The sequence below is a fragment of the Pseudophryne corroboree genome, chromosome 7 (genome assembly GCF_028390025.1).
Source record: "Pseudophryne corroboree isolate aPseCor3 chromosome 7, aPseCor3.hap2, whole genome shotgun sequence".
Taxonomy (NCBI): domain Eukaryota; kingdom Metazoa; phylum Chordata; class Amphibia; order Anura; family Myobatrachidae; genus Pseudophryne; species Pseudophryne corroboree.
Window position 1 is genome coordinate 29,899,123 of NC_086450.1, and position 16,774 is coordinate 29,915,896.

A 16,774-nucleotide genomic window follows, 5' to 3' on the forward strand; every position below is an offset into this window, starting at 1 on the left:
GTGGATAGATCCCTAGTATGTTTTAACATTTCCAATCCCCGAAAGCCGGGAAATTGGGAAGTGTCATGGAATAACCAAACCATGACCTTTTCATACAGAGCCGATAGAATGCCTACAGATACAGAACTTATACGCCACATAGCCGGTAGTGGAAAATATTTCCGATATAGGTATACCCTAGGAAGTAGGACCATGAGAGTTGGAGAGGTATCACCAGGATACTGTGCACATATCATACAAACTGATACGTGTACTAAACAGATGGGAGAATTAGGGTTAGGAGATTTCATATGGAAAATGTGTAATATGGTAATGTCCTACTCCGTCCCATATGTTCTCCCCGATGATGCATATTTCATATGCGGGAGGAAGGCGTATAAGTGGCTTGCCCCAAACTCAGAAGGGTTATGTTACATTGGAAAAGTACTGCCTGAGGTAATGACTGTATCACATACTAAAATGAAGGATATTCACCGCAGTGCCCAAGCTCCTTATACTCACACTCATTACGAGCACATCGTTAAACGGCACCTAATAGAAAGAACAGAGCATCCGGCCTCTGACCTGATCAATGAATCCACCGGGATTCAATTCCTAATCGCGTTAGATATCACTCGTACCGCCAGAGGAGTGATAAATTATAAATACATATCTGCGCTTGCAAATTTATTAGACAATATCACTGAAATGTATGATGACACATTCAGGTATACTGGAAGGGAGCTCCAAGCTTATAAAACAGAACTGGTTCAGCATAGGATGATTCTCAATTATCTCACAGCTGTGACGGGTGGGTATTGTGTTACCCTAGCGACTCAGTATGGAATAAAGTGCTGCACATATATTACAAACAGCACCGAGGACCCGGTCGAGGTCATAGACAAAAAGATGGACGACATTTTGCAATTAAAATGGGAGTTCCGAAGGAAACACAATCTCACCCTTGCCGCTGTGGGTAATGAGCTGACCAGTTGGGTGTCATGGTTGAACCCGCAAAATTGGTTCTCTGGTTTAGGAGAATGGACCCAAGGTATTATCATGGATGTAGGGAAATTCCTTTTGTGTATTCTGGGTGTCATCATATTGGTCGGTCTGATATTTAGATGCGTTCGGGTTTTAACAAAGTGTAAACGTAGCGCCCGAGTGATGAGTTTAAGGAGTGAAGATACTGTAATAATAACGACTGATTTGGTTTATGACCCAATGATAGAGACAATGTTGTGATGAAAATGTGATTCCACGGTCCGTTTCTTTCACCCGTTTCTCCTTTGTTTTCCTCCAAGGTACAAAGACATCCGCTTGGAAGAAGAATTTGACAACCTTTTACACAGACAACTGATGGACTATGCCATAGACCCCCATATCCCTAGTACTTTAAATTTTACGCTAGCCCAACACTTTTTGTAAGTCTATGGACATTGATAAAGCTTTGCTTGCGTTTATTGGCAAAAGCACAAAGAGACTACAGTCAACATGTACATCGAGACAAGACACAAGACAAGACCTCAATCGGCAAATGTATATTAAACTCACATAGTTTATCACTGCATTTACCATAATTGTTCTTTATCTTCATCTCTACAACCTTCAGGTAATAACACACATAGTCGATAGGGAATATAGGCACAGATATCAGCACTCACATATTCCCCCATTCATGTATCATCAACTAAAATGTTCTCCCCCATTTTGTTACAACCAAAAGCCGTAGAGAGCTCGGTAAAGTTTGACAGCCCATCCACAGACCCGTACCACGGGATAAGAAGGAATTCAAATGTATACTTCGCAATACCTCGAAGCTTGATTTAAAACACGTACGGCACGATGATACATGACCCCCCCAAACATGGATTCATACACACATGCTTCTGCTATCTCACTAGGTCATACCTTTTTCCTACCTTCTCCTCTCCTCCCCTACCCAATCATAGAAATGTATTATACATGACATATATTTTTCTCTTTTTGAACTGTTTTAGGAAGTGGCAGTTATTGGTGACTGCCAAAGGGTGGACTGTCAAAGTCAGAAAAATATCACGCTACACATTGCCATATCTGCACCTCATGCGTGTCCCGCTGCGCGTGCATGAGCTCTCCCGTGCGTGCGCATACTCGCTGTTGCGTGCACCCGCGAGCGCACGGTATGCGCATTTACGGTAGAGTTTGTATGCGTCTAGCGTGCGACTCAATCGTAACATATTTTAACCATATAATGCATTTTGTAGATTATGGTCCCTTTGATAGAATCTGAAAGTTTAGTTAATATAGCATGTTCATAGACAAAGAGATCCCTCTTTGTTTGATACGAAGGGTCAGACAGGGGTTATACAGTGGTGTTTAGTATCCATCGGAAGAGTACTTAATTAGCAATATTCCGGTGTTGGTTTGATGCGGATTAATCGCTCGTGCGAATAGTTATGGACATAAGAAGTTTATGAACATTTACTGTATTTGCACTTTATTACCCATGCGGCGGGAAACCCAGTTTCCCACCCACCTGAGCAGTTTGAAATAGTCACAGCCCACCTGTATGAACCAACCTATGACCTTTTGTTATAATGCGAAGACGAATTCCTGTGTCCAATGAACAATAAGAATATAGAGACCATTGTACTGTATTGTGTGCAGTGTATATAAGGGTCACCGTCCCCAGACCGGCCAGTACTCTCTCTTCAACAGTTATCGCTGATAATTGGAGGACTGGATTCCGGTTGCGCCTGCGAGTGTTCCCCGTATGGTATGTTTCTCTGTTGCCACTTTGTTACCCGTATAATGTTAGCCATTCACACTTAGTCTATGTATTGGTAATTGCGATTATTCTCAATTGTATATATTTCTGTCTAGTTATTCTGTTAGAATTATATGTTAGTTTGTAGTGTATGACTTGTAAACTGTTTTTCCCCTTTTCGATATAACTTAAAGCTTGTTAGTAAAGGTGTCGGATCCTTAGCACGGTATTGTGTGTTCATTATATTGCAGAGGGAAATAGGAGCGTCTCTATCGCTCAAACAGCTTTAGTGTAAACAAGGTTAAGCAGCGTTACATCGCTACAGTGTTTCAGTACAAAGTCTACAGTATAAGAATATCCTTTCTCTGTGTTACATTCAAGGTCTACTGATTGTTATCTTGTGAGCGTCTGCGCCGCTCGTGATCTCCTCGTGGTCTCGAGTGTCCGCTACGCTGATAGCGTAGCATTACGGTAGTCGCTCACCTATAGTGTGCCCGATACCAACAGCGTATTCTCGCGAGCGTTTGTGACGCTCGAGCGACTCGCTCCCGATACAGCGTCCGCTACGCTAAGGGCGTACCCTTACGGTACCTCGAGCGCCAATTGCGTACTGTGTCTCTTAACCTCTTTATAGTGTGTTATTATAGGATAAATATTAGGCTTTATCACTGCGGACCCGTCAATGGACAGGTGATGCTGACTCGGAGAGTCATATGGAAGCTTTACCTTGCAAGGGTGAAGTTTTATTTGGGGAGGGCCTCGCGGACCTGGTTTTCACAGCTACCGCGGGTAAGTCGTCTTTTTTGCCTTATGTTCCCCCACAGCAAAAGGAAACACCCTAATAACAGATGCAGTCCTTGCGGTCGCGTAAGTTCAGAAAGGGGCCTGGCTTTATTTCCTCGCCAGAGGTAGAGGGAAAAGATCACCGGCTACGGCCAGTTCACAGGAAAAGTGTCCTCCCCGGCCTCTACCACATCCATCAAAGAGGTGCTTCCACACCGATTTTCAAATCGGCCTTGCCAGCTACTTCACTGGAGAGGAAAATAATTTTGGCTGCCATACTAAAGCTGGGTCAACAGCAAGTGTTTATCATGGTTCCCCTAGTGCAACAGGGAAAAGGGTTTTATTCAGCCCTATTTGTGGTCCCAGAGCCGGATGGCTCGGTCAGACCAATTCTGAATCTAAAATCCCTAAACCTACATTTAAAGAGGTTCAGATTGAAGATGGAATCTCTCAAGACAAGGATATCCAGCCTGGAAAGGGGGGGGGGGGATTTTAGGGTGTCTCTAGACATAAAGGATGCATACCTTCATGTCCCCATATATCCTACGCATCGGGCGTACCTAAGGTTCGCTGTACAGGATTGTCATTACCAGTTTCAGATGTTGCCGTTTGGGCTTTCTACGGGCCCGAGAATTTTACCAAGGTAATGGCGGAAATAATGGTTCTCCTGCGCAAACAAGGGGTCACAAGTATCGCATACTTGGACGATCTCCTGATAAAAGCGAGTTCAGGGGAACAGTTATTAAAAACAGTGTCTCTCTCCTTGAGAGTACTACAACAGCACAGCTGGATTCTGAATCTGCCAAAGTTGCAGTGGGTTCCGACAACTCGGTTGTATTTTTTTGGGCATAATTCAGGATACGGAAAAACAGAGGGTTTTTCTCCCGGTAGTAAAGAGCCCAGTAACTCCAGAACATGATCAAAGACTGTTAAAGCCTAAGAGTGTCAGTCCATCAATGCACTCGAGTACTTGGAAAAATGGTGGCGACCTACAAGGCCATCCCCTTCGGAGGGATTCATGCGAGGACATTTCAGTGGGGCCTTCTGGACAGGTGGTCCCGGTCCCATCTTCAGATTCATCAGAAAATAAGCCTGTCCCCCAGGGCCAGGGTGTCTCTCCTGTGGTGGAACTATGGGTCAAGCCAGGAGGCTTGTCTACACATCAACATAATGGAATTAAGGGCCATATACAACGGCCTACAACAAGCGGAGAATCTTCTTCGCGACCTACCGGTTCTGATTCAATCAGACAACGTCACAGCCGTGGCTCATGTAAACCGTCAAGGTGGGACAAGGAGCAGAGTGGCAATGGCGGAAGCCACCAGGATTCTTCGCTGGGCGGAAAATCATGTAAGAGCTCTGTCAGCAGTCTTCATTCCGGGAGTGGACAACTGGGAAGCAGACTTCCTCAGCAGACACGATCTCCATCCAGGAGAGTGGGGACTTCATCAAGAAGTTTTGGCAGAGATAACAAGTCTTTGGGGATCTCCTCAAATAGACATGATGGCGTCACGCCTCAACAAGAAGCTTCGGAGGTATTGTGCCAGGTCAAGGGACCCTCAAGCAGGAGCGGTAGACGCCCTGGTGACACCATGGGTGTTTCAGTCGGTCTATGTGTTCCCTCCTCTTCCTCTCATCTCAAAAATATTGAGAATCATAAAACGAAAAAGAGTGCAGACAATACTCATTGTTCCAGATTGGCCTCGAAGGGCCTGGTAATCAGATCTTCAGGAGATGCTCACAGAAGATCCATGGCTCCTTCCTCTCAGGGAGGACCTGTTGCAGCAGGGGCCCTACGTGTTCCAAGACTTACCGCGGTTACGTTTGATGGCATGGCGGTTGAACACCGAATCCTAGCTGGGAAAGGTATTCCAGAGGAAGTCATCCCTACTCTGATAAAGGCTAGGAAGGAGGTGAAGGCGAAACATTATCACCGTATCTGGAGGAAGTACGTATCTTGGTGTGAAGCCAAGAATGCTCCTACGGAAGATTTCCACTTGGGCCGTTATCTCCACTTTCTACAGACAGGAGTGGATATGGGCCTGAAGTTAGGCTCCATAAAGGTACAGAATTCGGCCCTATCTATATTCTTTCAGAAGGAATTGGCTTCTCTCCCAGAAGTCCAGACTTTTGTAAAGGGAGTGCTACACATCCAGCCTCTTTTTGTGCCCCCAGTGGCTCCATGGGAGCTTAACGTGGTGTTACAGTTCCTAAAATCTCACTGGTTTGAGCCGCTTCAAACAGTTGAATTGAAATTTCTCACTTGGAATGTGGTCATGTTGTTGGCCTTGGCATCTGCAAGGCGGGTATCTGAGTTGGCGGCTTTGTCTCACAAAAGCCCCTATTTAATCTTCCATGCGGATAGAGCGGAGTTGAGAACTCGTCAGCAATTTCTGCCAAAAGTGGTTTCATCATTTCACGTAAACCAGCCTATTGTGGTGCCAGTGGCTACTGACGCCTTGGCGGAATCGAAGTCTTTTGATGTGGTCAGAGCTTTGAAAATCTATGTCGCCAGAACGGCTCAGATTAGGAAAACAGAGGCTCTGTTTGTCCTGTGGGCTCCCAACAAGATTGGGGCTCCTGCTTCCAAGTAGACTATTGCACGCTGGATCTGTAATACGATTCAGCAGGCTCATTCTACGGCGGGATTGCCATTACCGAAATCGGTGAAGGCTCATTCTACCAGAAAGGTGGGCTCATCCTGGGTGGCTGCCCGAGGGGTCTCGGCATTACAGCTTTGCCGAGCTGCTACTTGGTCAGGATCAAACACATTTGCGAAGTTTTACAAGTTTGATACCCTGGCTGAGGAGGACCTCTTATTTGGTCAATCGATGCTGCAGAGTCATCCGCACTTTCCCGCCCGTTCTGGAGCTTTGGTATAAATCCCATGGTTCTTGAAGCATCCCCAGCATCCTCTAGGATGTATGAGAAAATAAGATTTTACACTTACCGGTAAATCTATTTCTCGTAGTCCGTAGAGGATGCTGGGGACTCCGTAAGGACCATGGGGAATAGACGGGCTCCGCAGGAGACATGGGCACTTTAAGAAAGACTTTAGACTCTGGGTGTGCACTGGCTCCTCCCTCTATGCCCCTCCTCCAGACCTCAGTTAGAGAAACTGTGCCCAGAGGAGACGGACAGTACGAGGAAAGGATTTTGTTAATCCAAGGGCAAGATTCATACCAGCCACACCAATCACACCGTATAACTTGTGATAAACTACCCAGTTAACAGTATAAACAAACAACATAGTTTCGGTCCAAACCAATGAACTATAATATAACCCTTATGTAAGCAATAACTATATACAAGTCTTGCAGAAGAAGTCCGCACTTGGGACGGGCGCCCAGCATCCTCTACGGACTACGAGAAATAGATTTACCGGTAAGTGTAAAATCTTATTTTCTCTAACGTCCTAGAGGATGCTGGGACTCCGTAAGGACCATGGGGATTATACCAAAGCTCCCAAACGGGCGGGAGAGTGCGAATGACTCTGCAGCACCGATTGAGCAAACAGGAGGTCCTCCTCAGCTAGGGTATCAAATTTATAGAACCTTGCAAAGGTGTTTGATCCCGACCAAGTAGCTGCTCGGCACAACTGTAATGCCGAGACCCCTCTGGCAGCCGCCCAAGAAGAGCCCACCTTCCTAGTAGAGATGAGCGGGTTCGGTTCCTCGGAAACCGAACCCCCCCGAACTTCACGCTTTTTACACGGGTCCGAGGCAGACTCGGATCTTCCCGCCTTGCTCGGCTAACCCGAGCGCGCCCGAACGTCATCATCCCGCTGTCGGATTCTCGCGAGGCTCGTATTCTCGCGAGGCTCGTATTCTATCACGAGACTCGGATTCTATATAAGGAGCCGCGCGTCGCCGCCATTTTCACACGTGCATTGAGATTGATAGGGAGAGGACGTGGCTGGCGTCCTCTCCGTTTAGATAGAGAGTGAGACACTTGATTTACTGGAGCATTAGGAGTACTCAGAGAGTGCAGAGTTTTGCTGATAGTTATACTAGTGGTGACCACCAGTTTTATTTATCATTTAATATAATCCGTTCTCTGCCTGAAAAAAAACGATGCACAGTCACATACCATATCTGTGCTCAGCCTCAGTGTGCTGCATGATAATATCATCTATGTATATCTGACTGCTGAGAAGTGCTCACTGCTCACACTGCTTAATTGTGGGGGAGACTGGGGAGCAGTTATAGCAGGAGTACATATTTAACAGTGCACACTTTTGCTGCCAGAGTGCCAGTGTGACTGACCAGCAGTGACCACCAGTATATTGTCTGCCTGAAAAAGTTAAACACTCGTGTGGTGTGTTTTTTTTTTTATTCTATAAACGCATTCTGCTGACAGTGTCCAGCAGGTCCGTCATTCATTATATTTCTATCTTCTTCATACTAGTAGTTTAGGAGTCTGCAGTGCTGACAGTGTCCAGCAGGTCCGTCATTATACAATATATACCTGTCCTGCAGTAGTGATATATATATATTTTTTATATCATTATCATCCAGTCTATACTAGCAGACGCAGTACGGTAGTCCACGGCTGTAGCTACCTCTGTGTCGGCAGTCACTCGTCCATAATTGTATACCTACCTGTGTTGGTTTTTTTTTTTCTATCTTCTTCATACTAGTAGTTTAGGAGTCTGCAGTGCTGACAGTGTCCAGCAGGTCCGTCATTATACAATATATACCTGTCCTGCAGTAGTGATATATATATATTTTTTATATCATTATCATCCAGTCTATACTAGCAGACGCAGTACGGTAGTCCACGGCTGTAGCTACCTCTGTGTCGGCAGTCGCTCGTCCATAATTGTATACCTACCTGTGGTGGTTTTTTTTTTTTCTATCTTCTTCATACTAGTAGTTTAGGAGTCTGCAGTGCTGACAGTGTCCAGCAGGTCCGTCATTATACAATATATACCTGTCCTGCAGTAGTGATATATATATATTTTTTATATCATTATCATCCAGTCTATACTAGCAGACGCAGTACGGTAGTCCACGGCTGTAGCTACCTCTGTGTCGGCAGTCGCTCGTCCATAATTGTATACCTACCTGTGGTGGGTTTTTTTTTTCTATCTTCTTCATACTAGTAGTTTAGGAGTCTGCAGTGCTGACAGTGTCCAGCAGGTCCGTCATTATACAATATATACCTGTCCTGCAGTAGTGATATATATATATTTTTTATATCATTATCATCCAGTCTATACTAGCAGACGCAGTACGGTAGTCCACGGCTGTAGCTACCTCTGTGTCGGCAGTCACTCGTCCATAATTGTATACCTACCTGTGTTGGTTTTTTTTTTTCTATCTTCTTCATACTAGTAGTTTAGGAGTCTGCAGTGCTGACAGTGTCCAGCAGGTCCGTCATTATACAATATATACCTGTCCTGCAGTAGTGATATATATATATTTTTTATATCATTATCATCCAGTCTATACTAGCAGACGCAGTACGGTAGTCCACGGCTGTAGCTACCTCTGTGTCGGCAGTCGCTCGTCCATAATTGTATACCTACCTGTGGTGGTTTTTTTTTTTTCTATCTTCTTCATACTAGTAGTTTAGGAGTCTGCAGTGCTGACAGTGTCCAGCAGGTCCGTCATTATACAATATATACCTGTCCTGCAGTAGTGATATATATATATTTTTTATATCATTATCATCCAGTCTATACTAGCAGACGCAGTACGGTAGTCCACGGCTGTAGCTACCTCTGTGTCGGCAGTCGCTCGTCCATAATTGTATACCTACCTGTGGTGGGTTTTTTTTTTTCTATCTTCTTCATACTAGTAGTTTAGGAGTCTGCAGTGCTGACAGTGTCCAGCAGGTCCGTCATTATACAATATATACCTGTCCTGCAGTAGTGATATATATATATTTTTTATATCATTATCATCCAGTCTATACTAGCAGACGCAGTACGGTAGTCCACGGCTGTAGCTACCTCTGTGTCGGCAGTCGCTCGTCCATAATTGTATACCTACCTGTGGTGGGTTTTTTTTTTCTATCTTCTTCATACTAGTAGTTTAGGAGTCTGCAGTGCTGACAGTGTCCAGCAGGTCCGTCATTATACAATATATACCTGTCCTGCAGTAGTGATATATATATATTTTTTATACCATTATCATCCAGTCTATACTAGCAGACGCAGTACGGTAGTCCACGGCTGTAGCTACCTCTGTGTCGGCAGTCGCTCGTCCATAATTGTATACCTACCTGTGGTGGGTTTTTTTTTTCTATCTTCTTCATACTAGTAGTTTAGGAGTCTGCAGTGCTGACAGTGTCCAGCAGGTCCGTCATTATACAATATATACCTGTCCTGCAGTAGTGATATATATATATTTTTTATATCATCATCCAGTCTATATTAGCAGACGCAGTACGGTAGTCCACGGCTGTAGCTACCTCTGTGTCGGCAGTCGCTCGTCATCCATAAGTATACTAGTATCCATCCATCTCCATTGTTTACCTGAGGTGCCTTTTAGTTGTGCCTATTAAAATATGGAGAACAAAAATGTTGAGGTTCCAAAAATAGGGAAAGATCAAGATCCACTTCCACCTCGTGCTGAAGCTGCTGCCACTAGTCATGGCCGAGACGATGAAATGCCATCAACGTCGTCTGCCAAGGCCGATGCCCAATGTCATAGTACAGAGCATGTAAAATCCAAAACACCAAATATCAGTAAAAAAAGGACTCAAAAATCTAAAATAAAATCGTCGGAGTAGAAGTGTAAACTTGCCAATATGCCATTTACCACACGGAGTGGCAAGGAACGGCTGAGGCCCTGGCCTATGTTCATGGCTAGTGGTTCAGCTTCACATGAGGATGGAAGCACTCAGCCTCTCGCTAGAAAAATGAAAAGACTTAAGCTGGCAAAAGCACAGCAAAGAACTGTGCGTTCTTCGAAATCACAAATCCACAAGGAGAGTCCAATTGTGTCGGTTGCGATGCCTGACCTTCCCAACACTGGACGTGAAGAGCATGCGCCTTCCACCATTTGCACGCCCCCTGCAAGTGCTGGAAGGAGCACCCGCAGTCCAGTTCCTGATAGTCAGATTGAAGATGTCAGTGTTGAAGCACACCAGGATGAGGAGGATATGGGTGTTGCTGGCGCTGGGGAGGAAATTGACCAGGAGGATTCTGATGGTGAGGTGGTTTGTTTAAGTCAGGCACCCGGGGAGACACCTGTTGTCCGTGGGAGGAATATGGCCATTGACATGCCTGGTGAAAATACCAAAAAAATCAGCTCTTCAGTGTGGAAGTATTTCAACAGAAATGCGGACAACATTTGTCAAGCCGTGTGTTGCCTTTGTCAAGCTGTAATAAGTAGGGGTAAGGACGTTAACCACCTCGGAACATCCTCCCTTATACGTCACCTGCAGCGCATTCATCATAAGTCAGTGACAAGTTCAAAAACTTTGGGCGACAGCGGAAGCAGTCCACTGACCAGTAAATCCCTTCCTCTTGTAACCAAGCTCACGCAAACCACCCCACCAACTCCCTCAGTGTCAATTTCCTCCTTCCCCAGGAATGCCAATAGTCCTGCAGGCCATGTCACTGGCAATTCTGACGAGTCCTCTCCTGCCTGGGATTCCTACGATGCATCCTTGCGTGTAACGCCTACTGCTGCTGGCGCTGCTGTTGTTGCTGCTGGGAGTCGATGGTCATCCCAGAGGGGAAGTCGTAAGACCACTTTTACTACTTCCACCAAGCAATTGACTGTCCAACAGTCCTTTGCGAGGAAGATGAAATATCACAGCAGTCATCCTGCTGCAAAGCGGATAACTGAGGCCTTGGCATCCTGGGCGGTGAGAAACGTGGTTCCGGTATCCATCATTATGCAGAGGCAACTAGAGACTTGTTGGAGGTACTGTGTCCCCGGTACCAAATACCATCTAGGTTCCATTTCTCTAGGCAGGCGATACCGAAAATGTACACAGACCTCAGAAAAAGACTCACCAGTGTCCTAAAAAATGCAGTTGTACCCAATGTCCACTTAACCACGGACATGTGGACAAGTGGAGCAGGGCAGACTCAGGACTATATGACTGTGACAGCCCACTGGGTAGATGTATGGACTCCCGCCGCAAGAACAGCAGCGGCGGCACCAGTAGCAGCATCTCGCAAACGCCAACTCTTTCCTAGGCAGGCTACGCTTTGTATCACCGCTTTCCAGAATACGCACACAGCTAAAAACCTCTTACGGCAACTGAGGAAGATCATCGCAGAATGGCTTACCCCAATTGGCCTCTCCTGTGGATTTGTGGCATCGGACAACGCCAGCAATATTGTGTGTGCATTAAATATGGGCAAATTCCAGCACGTCCCATGTTTTGCACATACCTTGAATTTGGTGGTGCAGAATTATTTAAAAAACGAGAGGGGCGTGCAAGAGATGCTGTCGGTGGCCAGAAGAATTGCGGGACACTTTCGGCGTACAGGCACCATGTACAGAAGACTGGAGCAACACCAAAAACACCTGAACCTGCCCTGCCATCATCTGAAGCAAGAAGTGGTAACGAGGTGGAATTCAACCCTCTATATGCTTCAGAGGTTGGAGGAGTAGCAAAAGGCCATTCAAGCCTATACAACTGAGCACGATATAGGAGGTGGAATGCACCTGTCTCAAGCGCAGTGGAAAATGATTTCAACGTTGTGCAAGGTTCTGCAACCTTTTGAACTTGCCACACGTGAAGTCAGTTCAGACACTGCCAGCCTGAGTCAGGTCATTCCCCTCATCAGGCTTTTGCAGAAGAAGCTGGAGACATTGAAGGAGGAGCTAACACAGAGCGATTCCGCTAGGCATGTGGGACTTGTGGATGGAGCCCTTAATTCGCTTAACAAGGATTCACGGGTGGTTAATCTGTTGAAATCAGAGCACTACATTTTGGCCACCGTGCTCGATCCTAGATTTAAAACCTACCTTGGATCTCTCTTTCCGGCAGACACAAGTCTGCAGGGGTTCAAAGAACTGCTGGTAAGAAAATTGTCAAGTCAAGCGGAACGCGACCTGTCAACATCTCCTCCTTCACATTCTCCCGCAACTGGGGGTGCGAGGAAAAGGCTCAGAATTCCGAGCCCACCCGCTGGCGGTGATGCAGGGCAGTCTGGAGCGACTGCTGATGCTGACATCTGGTCCGGACTGAAGGACCTGCCAATGATTACGGACATGTCGTCTACTGTCACTGCATATGATTCTCTCCCCATTGAAAGAATGGTGGAGGATTATATGAGTGACCGCATCCAAGTAGGCACGTCAGACAGTCCGTACGTATACTGGCAGGAAAAAGAGGCAATTTGGAGGCCCTTGCACAAACTGGCTTTATTCTACCTAAGTTGCCCTCCTACAAGTGTGTACTCCGAAAGAGTGTTTAGTGCCGCCGCTCACCTTGTCAGCAATCGGCGTACGAGGTTACTTCCAGAAAATGTGGAGAAGATGATGTTCATTAAAATGAATTATAATCAATTCCTCCATGGAGACATTCACCAGCAGCAATTGCCTCCACAAAGTACACAGGGAGCTGAGATGGTGGATTCCAGTGGGGACGAATTGATAATCTGTGAGGAGGGGGATGTACACGGTGATGAATCGGAGGATGATGATGAGGTGGACATCTTGCCTCTGTAGAGCCAGTTTGTGCAAGGAGAGATTAATTGCTTCTTTTTTGGTGGGGGTCCAAACCAACCCGTCATTTCAGTCACAGTCGTGTGGCAGACCCTGTCACTGAAATGATGGGTTGGTTAAAGTGTGCATGTCCTGTTTATACAACATAAGGGTGGGTGGGAGGGCCCAAGGACAATTCCATCTTGCACCTCTTTTTTCTTTAATTTTTCTTTGCGTCATGTGCTGTTTGGGGAGTGGTTTTTGGAAGGGCCATCCTGCCTGACACTGCAGTGCCACTCCTAGATGGGCCAGGTGTTTGTGTCGGCCACTAGGGTCGCTGAGCTTAGTCACACAGCTACCTCATTGCGCCTCTTTTTTTCTTTGCGTCATGTGCTGTTTGGGGAGTGTTTTTTGGAAGGGCCATCCTGCGTGACACTGCAGTGACACTCCTAGATGGGCCAGGTGTTTGTGTCGGCCACTAGGGTCGCTGAGCTTAGTCACACAGCTACCTCATTGCGCCTCTTTTTCTTCTTTGCGTCATGTGCTGTTTGGGGAGTGTTTTTTGGAAGGGCCCAGCAGTGCCACTCCTAGATGGGCCAGGTGTTTGTGTCGGCCACTAGGGTCGCTGAGCTTAGTCACACAGCTACCTCATTGCGCCTCTTTTTTTCTTTGCGTCATGTGCTGTTTGGGGAGTGTTTTTTGGAAGGGCCATCCTGCGTGACACTGCAGTGCCACTCCTAGATGGGCCAGGTGTTTGTGTCGGCCACTAGGGTCGCTGAGCTTAGTCACACAGCTACCTCATTGCGCCTCTTTTTTTCTTTGCGTCATGTGCTGTTTTGGGAGTGTTTTTTGGAAGGGCCATCCTGCGTGACACTGCAGTGCCACTCCTAGATGGGCCAGGTGTTTGTGTCGGCCACTAGGGTCGCTGAGCTTAGTCACACAGCTACCTCATTGCGCCTCTTTTTTTTCTTCTTTGCGTCATGTGCTGTTTGGGGAGTGTTTTTTGGAAGGGCCATCCTGCCTGACACGGCAGTGCCACTCCTAGATGGAACCGAACCCAAAACCAAAACACAAAACCCGAAAAATTTCCGGTGCACATCTCTACTTCCTAGTGGAATGGGTCTTAACCGATTTTGGCAATGGCAATCCTGCCGAAGAATGTGCTTGCTGAATCGTGTTACAGATCCAGCGAGCAATAGTCTGCTTTGAAGCAGGTGCGCCAACCTTATTGGCTGCATACAGGATGAACAGCGCCTCTGTCTTCCTGACCCTAGCTGTTCTGGCCACATAAATCTTCAAAGCCCTGACCACATCAAGTGACTTGGAATCCTCCAAGTCTCGCGTAGCCACAGGCACGACAATAGGTTGGTTCATATGAAAAGATGAGACCACTTTAGGCAGGAATTGAGGACGATTTCTCAATTCTGCCCTATCCACGTGAAAAACTAGATAGGGACTTTTATATGACAAAGCCGCTAATTCCGAAACACGCCTTGCAGAAGCTAAGGCCAACAACATGACCACCTTCCAAGTGAGATATTTCAACTCCACTGTTTTGAGTGGTTCAAACCAAGGTGACTTGAGGAAACTTAATACCATATTAAGATCCCAAGGCACCACCGGAGGTATAAAAGGAGGCTGAATATGCAGCACTCCCTTCACAAATGTCTGTACTTCAGGAAGAGAAGCCAATTCTTTTTGAAAGAAAATGGACAAGGCCGAAATTTGAACCTTTATGGATCCTAATTTTAGGCCCAAATTCACTTCTGTTTGAAGGAAGTGAAGTAAACGGCCCAAATTGAACTCCTCCGTAGGAGCAGTCCTGGCCTCACACCAAGAAACATATTTTCGCCATATGCAGTGATAATGTTTCGATGTCACGTGCTTCCTAGCCTTAATCAGGGTAGGAATGACCTCCTCCGGAAAACCTTTTTCCGCTAGGATCCGGCGTTCAACCGCCATGCCGTCAAACGCAGCCGTGGTAAGTCTGGGAACAGACAGGGCCCCTGTTGCAGCAGGTCCTGCCTTAGAGGAAGAGGCCACGGATCTTCTGTGAGCATTTCTTGCAGATCCAGATACCAAGTCCTTCGTGGCCAATCTGGAACAATGAGGATTGTTCTCACTCTTCTTTGCCTTATTATTCTCAACACCTTGGGTATGAGAGGCAAAGGAGGGAACACATAGACCGATCTGAACACCCATGGTGCCACCAGAGCGTCTACAGCTACCGCCTGAGGGTCTCTTGACCTGGCGCAATATCGCTTTAGCTTTTTGTTGAGACGGGACGCCATCATGTCTATCTGAGGCAGTCCCCACCGACCCGCGATCTGTGCGAAGACTTCGTGATGAAGTCCCCACTACTCTCCCGGATGCAGGTCGTGTCTGCTGAGGAAGTCCGCTTCCCAGTTATCCACCCCCGGGATGAACACTGCCGACAGTGCGCTTACATGATTCTCCGCCCAGCGAAGAATCCTGGTTGCTTCTGCCATGGCCACTCTGCTCCTTGTGCCGCCTTGGCGGTTTACCTGAGCCACTGCTGTGACATTGTCCGACTGAATCAGAACCGGTTTGTCCCGAAGTAATGCCTCCGCTTGACGTAGGCCGTTGTATATGGCCCTCAACTCCAGGACGTTGATGTGGAGACAAGTCTCTAGAGTTGACCAGAGACCTTGGAAATTTCTTCCAAGTGTGACTGCTCCCCAACCTCGGAGGCTTGCGTCCGTGGTCACCAGGATCCAGTCCTGAATGCCGAACCTGCGGCCTTCCAGGAGGTGAGCACTGTGCAGCCACCACAGGAGAGATATCCTGGCTCTGGGAGACAGGGTGATCCTTTGATGCATTTGTAAATGAGACCCGGACCATTTGTCCAGTAGGTCCCATTGAAAAGTCCTCGCATGGAACCTGCCGAAGGGGATGGCCTCGTACGATGCCACCATCTTCCCCAGGACACGTGTGCAGTGAAGCACTGAAACCTTTTTTGGCTTTAATAGGTTCCTGACCAGAGCCATGAGCTCCTGAGCCTTTTCCATCGGAAGAAAAACCTTTGTCTGTTCTGTGTCCAGAATCAGGCCCAAAAAGGTCAGACGCGTTGTAGGAACCAGCTGGGACTTCGGTATATTGAGAATACAGCCGTGCTGTTGCAACGTCCTCACAGACAGTGACACGCTGTCCAGTAACTTCTCTCGAGATCTCGCCTTTATGAGGAGATCGTCCAAGTATGGGATAATTGTGACACCCTGCTTGCGCAGGAGCACCATCATTTCCGCCATTACCTTGGTGAAAATTCTCGGGGCCGTGGAAAGCCCAAACGGCAACGTCTGAAATTGGTAATGACAGTGACTACCTGACTGATCCCTAGCCTCAGTCTTGTCTAATCTCTTATGCAATAAATTTACATTAGCATTCAAGACATTCCACATATCCATCCAGTCCGGTGTCGGCGTTGCCGACGGCGACCTGACATTCATGCACTCCCCCTCCTCCTTAGGCGAGCCTTCATCGTCAAACATGTCGACACACGCGTACTGACACACTCCACACACAGGGAAACTCTTTTCTGAATACAGGTTCCCCTTTAGGCCCTTTGGAGAGACAGAGTATGCCAGCACACACCCCAGCACTATATGACCCTGGAGAAAAACACAGA